Genomic DNA, 12934 nt, shown 5'->3' with positions numbered 1-12934 from the left:
TCCAATTGATCCCACTACTCATTAGGAAATGGATAACTAATTTATTCCTTCTTAAACATGCATAACTTAAGCAATGAACTAATTTACAGAGAGCAGTCTGCACATGCTCTGCCAACTGAGATGTGGAGAGATAGCACTTATATTTAATTTCCTTTCTACAACCATTCAACACCTGTATCTTCCGGTTTTTGCTATTCACAAATCAAACTGTAGGGAGAGAAGGTGATGCCAAAATAACAGGGCTTTAAAAAATATGAACAAAAAAATGACACTGGATGTTAAAAGAACTTTGTCAAACTCGTTTTTACTGCGATGAATTATCTGCAGTCCCAGTTACACCTGAGGTTACCAGGAATGCTCAAATGCCTTGGGCAAAGATTCTATTCAGTACAAATATTAAGCCTTTTAATGGGATGTATATATCTACATACACATTAATCTATGTATAGTTTTAGAGACCTAAGCACTGTGAAATTACACCAAGGCATAAGAATCAAAAGGCAAAATGATCAACCCAAAGCAAAGAAAATGAAACAGAACATTCTCCTTTAATTGAGTGTAACAAAGTGTACTAAATAAACTTGGTAAAGGAATGCAAATCTGACTCTTCAAGCATACAGTTTTAATTATTTAAGGGGTTTGTCGCAGAGTTAAGGATGCTTTAACTATATTAACTCTACACTGACAGCTTCCTTTAATTTCTCTGTAGGAATGTACACTTATTTTTGGATTATAGGTGAAAAGAAGCAGTTATAAATGCAAAGAGAAGGTCACAAGAGAAGCAAATATGCAGTGCAGAGATTAGAGTGTGAAACATTAAATAAGGAACAATATTTCATATCCCAGCCCCAACCCTTGATAGTTAACATGCAGCAGAGAACACACTGAAAGCTCCACACAAGACTCCCTAAACATACTGCCTCTACAGGCTTTGTTTAATTTGTTTTCTCTTTTCCTTTATTTATTTTTTTAAAGAAACAATCTGTTTTAACACTGACAATTTCAGTGAGGGAAATAGAAGAGACCAGTGTGCAACCTGGATAGTCCCACATTTCTTCAGTGACTAACCTTTTTATTTCCTCTTATCCGTGTCGGAGAAGGAAAGTAAGAGGGGCAAGAAGGAAGGGCGGAAAGGAGGAGAGTAGGGAGGAAGGAACTGTGAACTGGTTATCACAGTGGGTCTAATTGGAAGCTCAAAAAGAAAGTTTAACTTCTGCAAAAAATTAATGGATTTTTCCTGTTAGAAAGGTTAGAAATTAATATGCTGTTACCACATGGAAAATTCACTAATCCACTGTGATCTCATTAGTAACCTGGAAACCCTCCTCATTATAGCCAGTGTTGCTTTTTTAGATGTAGAAATGTTTGATGTCTTCCTTTCCATCACTGAGACTTGGTTACACTCAGTCTCGATGCTTACAATCTTAGCAACGTTTCCTGTCTTCGAAAAGTTTCCCAGAGAATGGATGACTGTTCCCTGCTGGGGCTGACTGTGTCACTCTCCAAAAATGATAAGTAATATCCCTATACCAATAGTTAAATGCTCACTAGAATAGGACTGTTTGCATGTATACTTAATGCACCAACACTTGAATGAAAATTTAATAAATCAGCCACTACATCTCTAAATATATGAATAAATGTAATATCTACCTATTCTAGTGTTTGTTTTCTAGCTTTCATTGTAATACTAACATATAGACACAGCTCCATTTCTCCTTTTCTGTAACTCAGCTAAGCTACAGACCCAGCTACTGCATCAAAATCCTTTGGGAGGCCATCTCGGCTTATCAGAGAGACACCATTGTCATTATTTTGAATTAGACTGAAAGTAGCACAGATGTAAACCTCTTGTTGTAAACAAGTCCCTGTTCTATGAATCTACCCACTTTAAAGTAGCCAATCATCACATGGTACATAATTGGTTCCTCATCTTGACTTCATACTGGGCAATAAATTTTCTGACATTATGGGGAATACTAGGCAATTTCTGAATCACTTCAACCTCTTTCTCCACCTCCCACCTCCTTCAGAGAAACATTTAAATATCAAAGTCCAAGGAACAGCAGAGTAGAGGGGACAGTAAAAATGGGAAAAGTGTTTCTTCTCAGCTTTGAGCTGAAAAGGTAAGTGTGTCTTCTCAGCAAGTAGACAGCAAGACAAGCAAAGAAGGCTCGCACATCTACACCACCACCATGATGCCATCAAAGAGAAACAATTTGTAGACATTGTGCATTAGGGAGAATGCACAGAAGATTGATTCGAGGCAGGGATGGGGGAGGTGAGGCATATACAGATGCAGACTTTATATAGATATCCTGACCCAGAGGCACTGAGAATCTTTGTTATCCATAGGACTAAGTACAAAGCAAGAGATGGTTTCAGAAGACAAGGCAGTGCAACATGCCAAAGCCACTCTGTGAGATGGTACGACAAATATCACCTGGAGCTCATAGGAAGAAGACATTTCCACCCACAGGCATTCAGAGTTGAAAATAAGACCTCTAGGAGAGTGGGCAAATTCCAGTGGAGATAATTAAGACTGAGACCACCCTCAGGAAACTACTCCTCCCAAATTGGGCATTTGATAAACACCTCGAAAAGTCAAGACAGCCAACATTTTCACTACAAAAGTACATCTAAGGGAGACCCCGACTGCTATTGGAAGATCCTATCTGTTCACGTTGTGTGAAGGCCCTCACATTATATTTTCATCCTTAGTTTACAACTTTACCACTTACTGTTTATGCTGCTGAGTTCTCAAATGACCTAACATTTCCCCTAAGGCATCATGTCAAATATCCTAGCAAGTGAGTATCTTACCAAGGCAATCTAAACCCCAGAGCCAGATTCAAATATTAGAGTGATATTTGCACATATGTTTGAGTAAACCTGGAGGACAACAAGGTGACATGCGAAGACGAGAAAAAAACACAGCAGCATAAAATCCCAGAGCAGGACTAAACTTTATGGGGAGTCTGGTTCAATGTTTTACATGACGGCTGAATCTCCTCTATCCCTTCCCTCTAGATGACATAATGTTTTATGTTTGTTTGGTTTGTTGGTTGTTTTTTCTGTGTTGTTTGTTTGTTTGAGACAGGATCTTGCTCTATCACCCAGGCTGGTGTGCAGTGGTGCAATCATAGCCTACTGCAGCCTCGAACTCCCAGGCTCAAGCAATCCTCCCACTGCAGCTTCCAGAGTAGCTGGGATTATGGGCACAGGCAACCACACCCAGCTTATTTTTCTTGTTATTAGCAGTAGTACAGATGAGGTCTTGTTATGTTTCCTGAGCTAGTCTTGAACTCCCGGGCTCAAGTAATCTTCCCACCTCAGCCTCCCAAAGTGCTGAGATTATAGGCGTGAACCACCCCAACCTGGCCTCAATTTTCATTCTGAGGTTTCCAGAGAAGGAGCGCTCCTTCCTCCCCCTGTGCAACCCATCCTAGTTTTTCATAGCTTTACTTGTTAGAAAGTTTCTGTTTCAGATTCTGTACCTCTGAGAAAGCTAAGCATGGTCCAAAGACTTTGGCCTGGAACCTGAAGACTGAGTAACAATTTTAGCTCAGTCATTGGCTTTGGGCAACTTCCTTGATTTCTTTAAGCTTCACTTTTTCTCATCTGTAAAATGGGAATAATAATGCCTAATTTTCTATGTTGCCATGAGGATGCAAACTATCAAGTACAGCATCTGACACACAACAAATGCTCCAAAAATAGAGCAGCAGAATAGCGTAAGGGTGAAGGATGTTTGGCTGCAGAGCCAGACTGCCTGGCTCTGAAATCCACTCCACAACTTATTAACATGCAACACCAAGCAAGTGGCTTAACCCTTGTGCCTTGGTTCCCTCATCAGTAAAACAGATATAAATATAGTACCTATCTCCTAAGATTGTTATGAGAATAAAAAATGATAAGGTACTCAAAGCATTTAGAAGTGTCTGACATGAAGTAGATACCCAATAAATGTTAGTATTTTTTTTCTTTACTAGTAACTAATAGTATTTTTACTACTATTAGTAGTAGTATCATTTAACTTCCCTGACCTCCATCTCTTTTTCTGTTGTAGGGAGATTATAACATCTACCACTCACTCAGGGACTTTGTGAGAATTAAAAGAAATCACATACACAACACCCAGCATATACTGGGAGCGGAATCCATGGTCTTTAATATATGTGTTTCCTGCCTGTCCCTCCTTCTTAATCCTAGTTCTGCACTCTGAAGCAACAGGAAAATAAGAACCCAGTCCCTTTTCCATTGGACAGTTCTTCAACTATTTGAAAACAATCTATTATAATCCCCTGAAATCATCTCCACTCTAGTTGAGTACCTACAGTTTCTTCCATTTTTTCCTTGTGTGATAGGATGTCTAGACATGCCCTCAGAAGGTGATTTCCTCCCACATACAATTTCATTGGGGAGAATCCCTCCCTTTGTAGTGTCAGAATTCATGGTCTGTGTGAATTCATGGACCAATGAGCTGTTCATCAAAGACAGATGCTAGCCCAGGCCATGGGGAGGTGGCACTGCTGAACAAATTGGCAGATTTTACTAGAGAAGGCCTGAGCTATCATCTTAAACCATTTTCAAGTGAACTTTCCAAGTTTTGTGCCAAACCTCAAATCTTGTTCTTGAAGCTTGATCATCAAATGCTTACATATCTCACTGCATATTCAAACAAATAAACCATTCTTGTTTATTCAGTCTTGACATATTAGGGTATTTTTACTCACAAAAAAATACGATAATATTATGGCTTCCATTCTGATTCCTCTTCCGGCCATATTTATTATTGTTTTTCCAATAACAAATGAATACAGTATTGCAAACCTCACTGGTAGATCTTCAGAAAAGCTGTCATGTGGTTTGTTGTGACATGGATTTCTTCTTTAGACCATGTGTGCAGTATAACCTTTGTGTATACAATCAACCTATAACTCAGTGAGAGAATAGAACTGTATCCTTAACAAAGTATTTTAAAGGGATTTCAATGCGTTTGGCAACCCCCATTCCACTTTAAAACCCTGAGGCTGTGCTTATGGATTCCACTGATTTATTTTTATTTTTATTTATTTATTTATTTTTTTAGACAGCCTAAACTCAAGTACAGTGGCATAATCTCACCTCACTGCAACCTCTACCTCCTGGGTTCAAGCAATTCTCCTGCCTCAGCCTCTCAAGTAACTAGGACTACAGGCATGTGCCACCACGCCTGGCTAATTTTGATATTTTTATAGAGACAAGGTTTCACCATGTTGGCCAGGGTGGTCTCAAACTCCTGACCTCAGGTGATCCAGCCTTGGCCTCCCAAAGTGTTAGGATTATAGGAGTGAGCCACGGTGCCCGGCCCATTGACTTTATCTCTAAAATGTTTCCAATGTGATATCAAGGCTTTCCTTTTTACCCAGAAAATTTAGATAGCATGAATGCTAAACTTATATTTGTGACATTCTATCATCCAACCTGGACATACTGTTTGATAAAGACAGGTAAAACCTGCCAGCACAACAATGAACAAATAAATAACAGGTTTAAGTTACCAGAATTACAGAATTTTTATGTTTAAAGGAACTTAGAGATGATCTGATCCTGTGTTCCACTTCTTTGAGGATCATCTTCATGGCCTTTGCCTTACTCACTTGTACTAGTCCTTAATTTTTGTTAGATACTTAATAGTTTTTACACAAATATTTTTTAGTTTTGCTCTGAAAAACAGCATCTTTGAAGTCATCAGATATGTTGGTTTTACTTTTCTACTACACATTAAAATAAGCATGAGCCAGGTTCGGTGGCTCATGTCTGTAATCCCAGCACTTTGGGAGGCTGAAATGGGTGGATTGCTTGAGCTCAGGAGTTCGAAATCAGCCTGGGCAACATGGCGAGACCCCATCTCTAGCAAAAATACAAAAAAAAAAAAAAAAAAAAAAAAAACAGCCAGGCATGGTGGTACATGCCTGTAGTTCCAGCTACTCAGAAGGCTGAGGTAAGAGGATCACTTGAGCCCAGGAGGTCAAGGCTGCAGCGAGCTGAGATTGCGCCACGGCACTCCAGCCTGGGTAACAGAGCAAGACCATCTTAAAAAAATAAAAATAAAAATAAAATGAACATGTAAGTGTTCAATTTTTGTTTAAGGTATGTCTTCTCTAAAGTGTCTTGCTTACTAATACTAATGATACATAGTCCATGCTTTGGAAAACACTGATCTGGTTTAAATTGACTCATTTTACCATGAAGAATCTGAGCCATAAGTAGAACTCATATTTTCTAACTTTCAATTCACTTATCTTTCCGCACACTTAATTTTGCAAGCTACACTATACCTGCACATGGAGAATAAAAATAATTTTAAAAATGACAAAATACTGGCAAATCAGTCACCTAACTCTGGCAACCATTAACATCTAGAGAGACAGTCCAAAATTATTGGAATTAGTTGTCAAAAATATCCAAGTTTCAGTGCTCTCTATCCAGTCATGGATAATTTACATGAGAAGTGAAGTAATGACTTCTCCTAAACTAAATAAGTCTAACTAAGTTTACCAAAAATAAAAAAATAAAAAAAGTCTCCTAAATGAAAAAAAAATGCATATTACAGGGAGTGAACAATACAGAAGTTTGATTTTTAAAATACTGATAAAGATATAAAGGTTCCTCATTCTCAAGGATCTCACGTCACATGTACATATGGATTTTGCTTCCACATACAGGTCTCTTCAGAGGGACTAGTTCAGTTGACTGATGAGTCTCATTAGAAAGAGCCCTGGCTGTGGAATCCAGTGGCTTTTGTGCTCTTACTACATGTATCATCAATCAGCTGTGTGACCCTGGGCAAGTCACTTCCCCTCTTCTAGCCTCTGTCCCTCGAGTGTGAAAAGAGGGGCAAGACCAAATGACCCCAAAGTTCCATGATTAGCCACACAGTTTGTACACCACTATTTACCGATGAAAGACCAGAAACAATTCAGGTTCTGAAGTAACTTCAAACCTGTTCTTTCTCTTTGCAATATTTTATTTTATGCTTTCCCAGACAATGCAAAGATAAATGCCATCCAGATCCATCCACATATAATCAGAATTAGCAAGACTTTACATAAAGAGAAATGAAACTGCAATTTACGACTGTAGACTGAGCTTCTAGGTATATCTACTCCAAAAGAGAACCAAGAAGCCAGAATTCCAGTTATAACAACAAAACAGAAATGACAGGATATGTGATTGGACTAAGGCATTCCAGAAATGGCGTTGTTCTTTTTTTTTTTTTTTTTTTAACTAGGAGCTGGTAAAATTCTTAGTTTAGCCGTCATGCCCCAGAACAGTAATGGTGCTGAAACACAGTAAGCAGAACAGAACCAGATGTATAAATATATTCACATTTGTACCACAGGCACTGCTTTTCTTTAACTGCTGAACTGCTGTATCAACACTGTTCTATTACCAACTAATTATAGCTAACAAAGCCCACTGCACGGAGTGTCTCTCCTCTATTTTTTCCTCTTACAAAAGTACAGTGCCGACATTCAATGAATGTTAAGTGGTAACAATTTAATTCTTTGAGCACTGCATGCAATATGAATTCATGGTCCTTCTCCTAGTGCCATCTGAGGTGTTTTTATGTGCATCAGGCTAACTACCGTGTCAGCCACTGAAACCTCTCAGATGACATATCGCTGGGTCATAAATATCCCACTGGAGATGTATTGTCCAGGGTTAAACGTTTCCCTCCCTTCTAACATGGCAATCACGTTAATCAGCTTAAAATTCTGGGTAATGGCCTTGCATTTGAGAAAAAAAGGCATGTGATACTGTACTGAGTGCCCATTATTCCACACAGTATGTTGGTCTGTCAGTTGGTCAGGCAGTAGGTCAATAACCATGTCTTAAGCACCTACCTGTGTGCCAGGTACCCTGGTATGTATAAGGAAGACAAAGAAGCAATAAAGATGGTTCCCTCAAGGATTCTGCTAATTTACTATTCAACAAATGCTTACGAACATGCCTGGTAGCGGCTCTGTCATCTAGTCATTTCACAAGCATTTACTGAGCACCTTTTACGGGCCACAGACTGTGCTAGTTGCTGGAGAGACAGCTACCACCCAGTCTGAGATGGTCCATGTAATATGTAAATAGGTGATTTATGAAATAATGCACAAAGTGTTATAATTAAGAATGTTTGAGGTGCTCTGGAGTAAAGGAAAAAATATCCAGCACTGCTATGGGCTAGGAAGGACAGGTAACATTGCAGTGGGCACAGAACACAAGGTAGTATGTCGATTTCAAATGCAGAAGACAAAGGATTGGCACTATTAGGAGCTCAGAAAAAAGACGTATGAGAGTGGCGTGAAGCTGGGACCTCACTTGGAATTAAAATAAGCACAAGACTTGGAAACTCAGGAAGAAGGGCATCTAGAGAACTATTAAGAGTGGTGTGAAAGCACTTAGCATGTTCAGGGACTTGTGAGTAAACAAGCATGGCAGAAGCAGAGTCACTATGACGGTGAGCAGAAGAAGATTTGAAAGGCCAATGGGATTAGGGTCTGAACCTCAGGGAGCCAGACTATGGGGCTTGAACCTGGAGGGCATGGAAAACATCTTTCTCCCTCTACCCAGTAAGAGGAACAGAGGGCCACAGGGAAAGGTGAATTTTAGGAAAAGTGGGGTTGCTCCCTACAGGATGGGAGGTGGGGGGATTCTTGAGGAAAGGTTGGTTTGTAATTTATTGCTAAGAATCTAGGCATATAGTGACAAAACCAAATCCATTTGAGAAGAAAATACAAAGGAGAAAATGTGAAGGCAACAGGAAATTGATGGTTATCGTAAACAGAAACCATCATGATAATCACATAAATGTCTACTGTAAGGGAGAAGTGGAGAAGTAGTCAAAAATGAACTACAACATCCTACACCGAGTCTCCTGTAGCTCTATCTTATAGCCATCTATACCACTGATCAGGACACGAACGTCATTTTTTGACTGAATAGAGTAATAGTGATGATGACGATGATGAGTAATGGCAGCAGTTTTCATTTAGAAGCCAGGCACTGTGCAGGGCACTTTACATGGATCATTCTCATTTAACCCTTACAGCGATAGGCCTTTTTCCCATTTGGCACACAAAGACACTGAGACTCAGATTAAGCAATAGGGCAAAGGTACAAGGATAGGCGGTGGCTCTGCCCCAGTATGACTGCTCAATGTCTGCTTTACTCCAGCTTCTACAATCTCTTCTTACACAAAACAGCACACAGAGGTCTAAGAGCAGATTCTGTTCTAAAACGGGACACATAGTTTTAGGCATGACAGATTTTGTTTTTTTTTTTTTTTTTTTTTTAGACAGAGTCTCCCTCTTGTCTCCCAGGCTAGAGTGCAGTGGCACGATCTCAGCTCACTGCAACCTCTGCCTCCCAGGTTCAAGCTATTCTCTTGCCTCAGCCTCCCGAGTAGCTGGGACTACCACCACGCCATGTTGGCCAGGCTGGTCTCGAACTCCTGACCTCCGGTTATCTGCCTGCCTTGGCCTCCCAAAGTGCTGGGATTACAGGCATGAGCCACCGTGCCCGGCCACAACTGATTCTTAAAAAGTAAGTTTATCAATTCTACTCAAAGTTTGGAAAAAACAATAGAGACATGCCTAAAACATAGTTTTAAAATCAATCATTACAACATCATGAACAAAATGTGGATTATTTCCAAACACTGCCCAGCCTTAAACATGTCTTCACCTAGCTCACTCCAGTACAAAGAACATTAAGAGCCATCAAACACACGAACTTGTTTTTTTAATGTTGTAGGGGAGAGGGTTGGGAGTGGGGTTTACAAACAGCATTAACTGACCCTACCTGACTCTACAAGATTTCTTTTGTATTAAAATTCAGCCCAAATTGAGAACAAATTCTGTCTTTCCTTCCTTTCCAACTCATCAAAGCCCAGTTCCCCAAAGCTTAATGTCCCACAAGTAGTTGTTAATGGTCTTCATTGTTTAGTTAATTGTGCTTATCAGAAGTGCAGGTAACTTCATATTTGCATGGCCAATGGGCCTTCTTTAAAGTGTGTGGCCATTTTAGTTGGCTTTTAATGGTCTGCATTGTTTTTTTCCAACTTCGAGTTGAACTGATAAACTTACTTCCTAAGAACCATCCAAGCCTAAGACACAAAGACCATTTTTTTTACTACATAGGGGACATCATTTATGTGAGTTTGAAGACAAATGCTTATTTGTAAGACAACATGATGTCAACAGTTAACCACCTTTCAAAATTAATCCAATACAGTAATTATTAGACTTAATATTTGTTTCTCTGGAGGTGGTTTTGTAACAATAAAGAAGTATTTTACCCTACCTCTTTATGCCTTGCAGAAATGGCTGGTTCATTTTTTAGCCACAAAAATCACATAGTTCCCACTCAACCAAAGAACTCATGAAAGACTACTTTCTTCCCTCTCTGGAAATGCATACTTACTACCTTGGCAGAGTATTTCATAGTTTCCTCATGATTTTCACAGGGTTGGTATATCCAAGTTGTAGACGTGATGGGTTGACTTGCCCAAGATTGCCCAGCTAGTACGTGGTTGAGAAGAGAATCAAATCTAGGTCTGACTGCAATTCCAGTGTTAAGTAACTTCAAACACTAACAAAGAGAACTACCATCTACTATGTTGTGCTACAACTGGAGTGGCATGTCCAGAACTTGTTCAACAGGAAAAAGTTTGTTCACTCCTGATTTAGTCACTCAACAAACATTTACTAAGCAACAACTGTATGTTAGAGCTCTGACAGCAGCTTTATTACTACTAACAATCACGCCTAATATTTAGCAGTATTTACTATGTGCCAGGGGCTTTTTCTAAATTATTACCTTTAATCTTCTCAAAATCTCCGTGTGATGTTTGTGTATGGGTATGTGTGTGTGATTTTCTGAATTCTCCAAACTTCGCTTAAGCTCAAACATTAAGCTTGGAAGTTAGAATCTGGATCCTGGCCTATCTACACCATAAGGCTATGTTCTTTGTATTGTATAACTTTGTAACTTATAGATAACGAAAAGCAATGCAAATACTTTTTGTCTACAGATGCAAATAAATTAAGTCCAGTGGAGATTCAATCGACTTCCCCTCCACTTTTGATCCATCTGCAAATTAACTTCAGCATTTTTTTATTCCATATAAATTCACGGTTCTACAAATCTGTTACAACAACTTTCTTGGTTCCCTCATTCATTAACAACGAAGTAAATTTTCTGACAGGTGTTCGTATATCTGTATATGAGTCAATTTTTAAAAACTTATTCTTTTGCAGAGGTTACCAAGATGCCATTTTTACCATCTTGAACCTCACATTTTCATTTGGGAGGGCATACATACCAAACTGTAATCAGTGTGGCCACAAATTATATATACCTATGTACATACTGGGGAGGGAGAGTGGAGAAAGAATAAAGTGATTAAGAGGTCACTTCAGCAAACAGTGAGGTCACTTACAGAATCCACAAGACCTGGCTTTGGACCATGGCTCTCTCACGGCCTAGGTATGAGACTCTGGACAAGTTTACTAAACCTCTCAAAGCCTCATTTCCCTCATCTATAAACTAGGGGTAATAATAGTACTTGCCTCATGAGATTGACTATCAACACAAAAATTAAGTAACTATCTTTTTTTTTTCTTAAGTGACGGGGTCTCTCTCTCTCCCAGCCTGGAGTGTAGAGGTGCGATCATAGTTCACTGCAGCCTTAAACTCCTGGGTTCCAGGGATTCTCCCACCTCAGTCTCCCAAGTAGCTGGGACTACAGGCATGTGCCACTACACCCGGCTTATTTTTATTTTCTTATTTTTTGTACAGACAGGGACTTGCTGTGTTGCCCAGGCTGGTCTCCCAATTCTTGGCCTCAAGTGATTCTCCAGCCTTGGTCTCCCAAAGCACTGGGATTACAGGTGTTAGCCACCATGCCCAGCTTAAGTGACTATTGCTTGTAAAGGGCTCAGTGCATATCAAATGCTCAGTAAGTGTTAGCCATCATTATTGAGATTCTTCTGTGAGAAATATTGATGAAAGAAATTAGTTCTATTTAAAAATGGGTAGATCTTCACAAAAGAAGGTGCATTTTACCTGGGACTTGAAAGGCTAGGTCACCAAGCAAAGAAGTGGAGTAATGTCATTTGACATAAAAGAAACAGAATTTAAATTAAAGAGAGAGAGAGTCATGAAAGGGTCAACAAAGGTGAGTCATAGTGCCACATTTACAAAGAAGGTAATTCCCAGGCGGACACTGCGTTTGTCAGGTGACCTGAATTTTTCTAAATTTGTTAAAGCTTGTACCTCTCTACTTCACAGTTGTATAAAGATTACTAAAGCCAAATAGGAATGCATTATCCAAGTACCAATTTACCTAAAAATCTAGACACCAAATCATCATGACTACAGTTGTGACTACTCACCAGTTCAAATATCCTTCAGCAATAAGTGGCTATTTTATCTAAACTTTATAAGCAACAAAAAAGTGTGAGTTCAAAATACAAACCACATTTTATATAGATCGAACTTTATACAACATACTTTAACAGTTAGCTTGCATTCAGTGTGCACACATATGCATCCCTATACACACATGAAAATAACCCACAAAGCCAATTACATCCTTGCTCTTATCCTGGACGTAACTGCTTTCTTTCTGTACCTGGTTATACGTCATTTCTACATTTTATTAGTCTTGTTATGGTTCACATCAAAATTTCCCCTGTTCTATTTCCAATCAATTGCTTTCTTGGGTACTTTGGACAGGAGAATCAACTTCAGATAATTCTCAATTCTGTGTCAACATTTGCTAAAAGTTTACTAGAAACTCTTAATGCACCATGTTTGCATAATCCCATCTGTTTGCTCCTTTTTATTCCTTCATACGCTCAAGTGAATGCTTAATTGTAAAAGGCCCACTATC

General features: G+C 39.2%; 1 protein-coding gene across 5 annotated transcripts in view; it reads right to left on the bottom strand.

Moving 5' to 3' along the window:
• Window positions 1-12934, bottom strand: part of MPPED2 (metallophosphoesterase domain containing 2) — a 210675-nt gene that overhangs the window by 160702 nt on the left and 37039 nt on the right. The gene's annotated exons all lie outside the window — the stretch shown is intronic.

The sequence above is a fragment of the Symphalangus syndactylus genome, chromosome 6 (assembly GCF_028878055.3).
Source record: "Symphalangus syndactylus isolate Jambi chromosome 6, NHGRI_mSymSyn1-v2.1_pri, whole genome shotgun sequence".
NCBI classification, from domain to species: domain Eukaryota; kingdom Metazoa; phylum Chordata; class Mammalia; order Primates; family Hylobatidae; genus Symphalangus; species Symphalangus syndactylus.
This window is presented reverse-complemented; position numbering and strand designations above follow the sequence as displayed.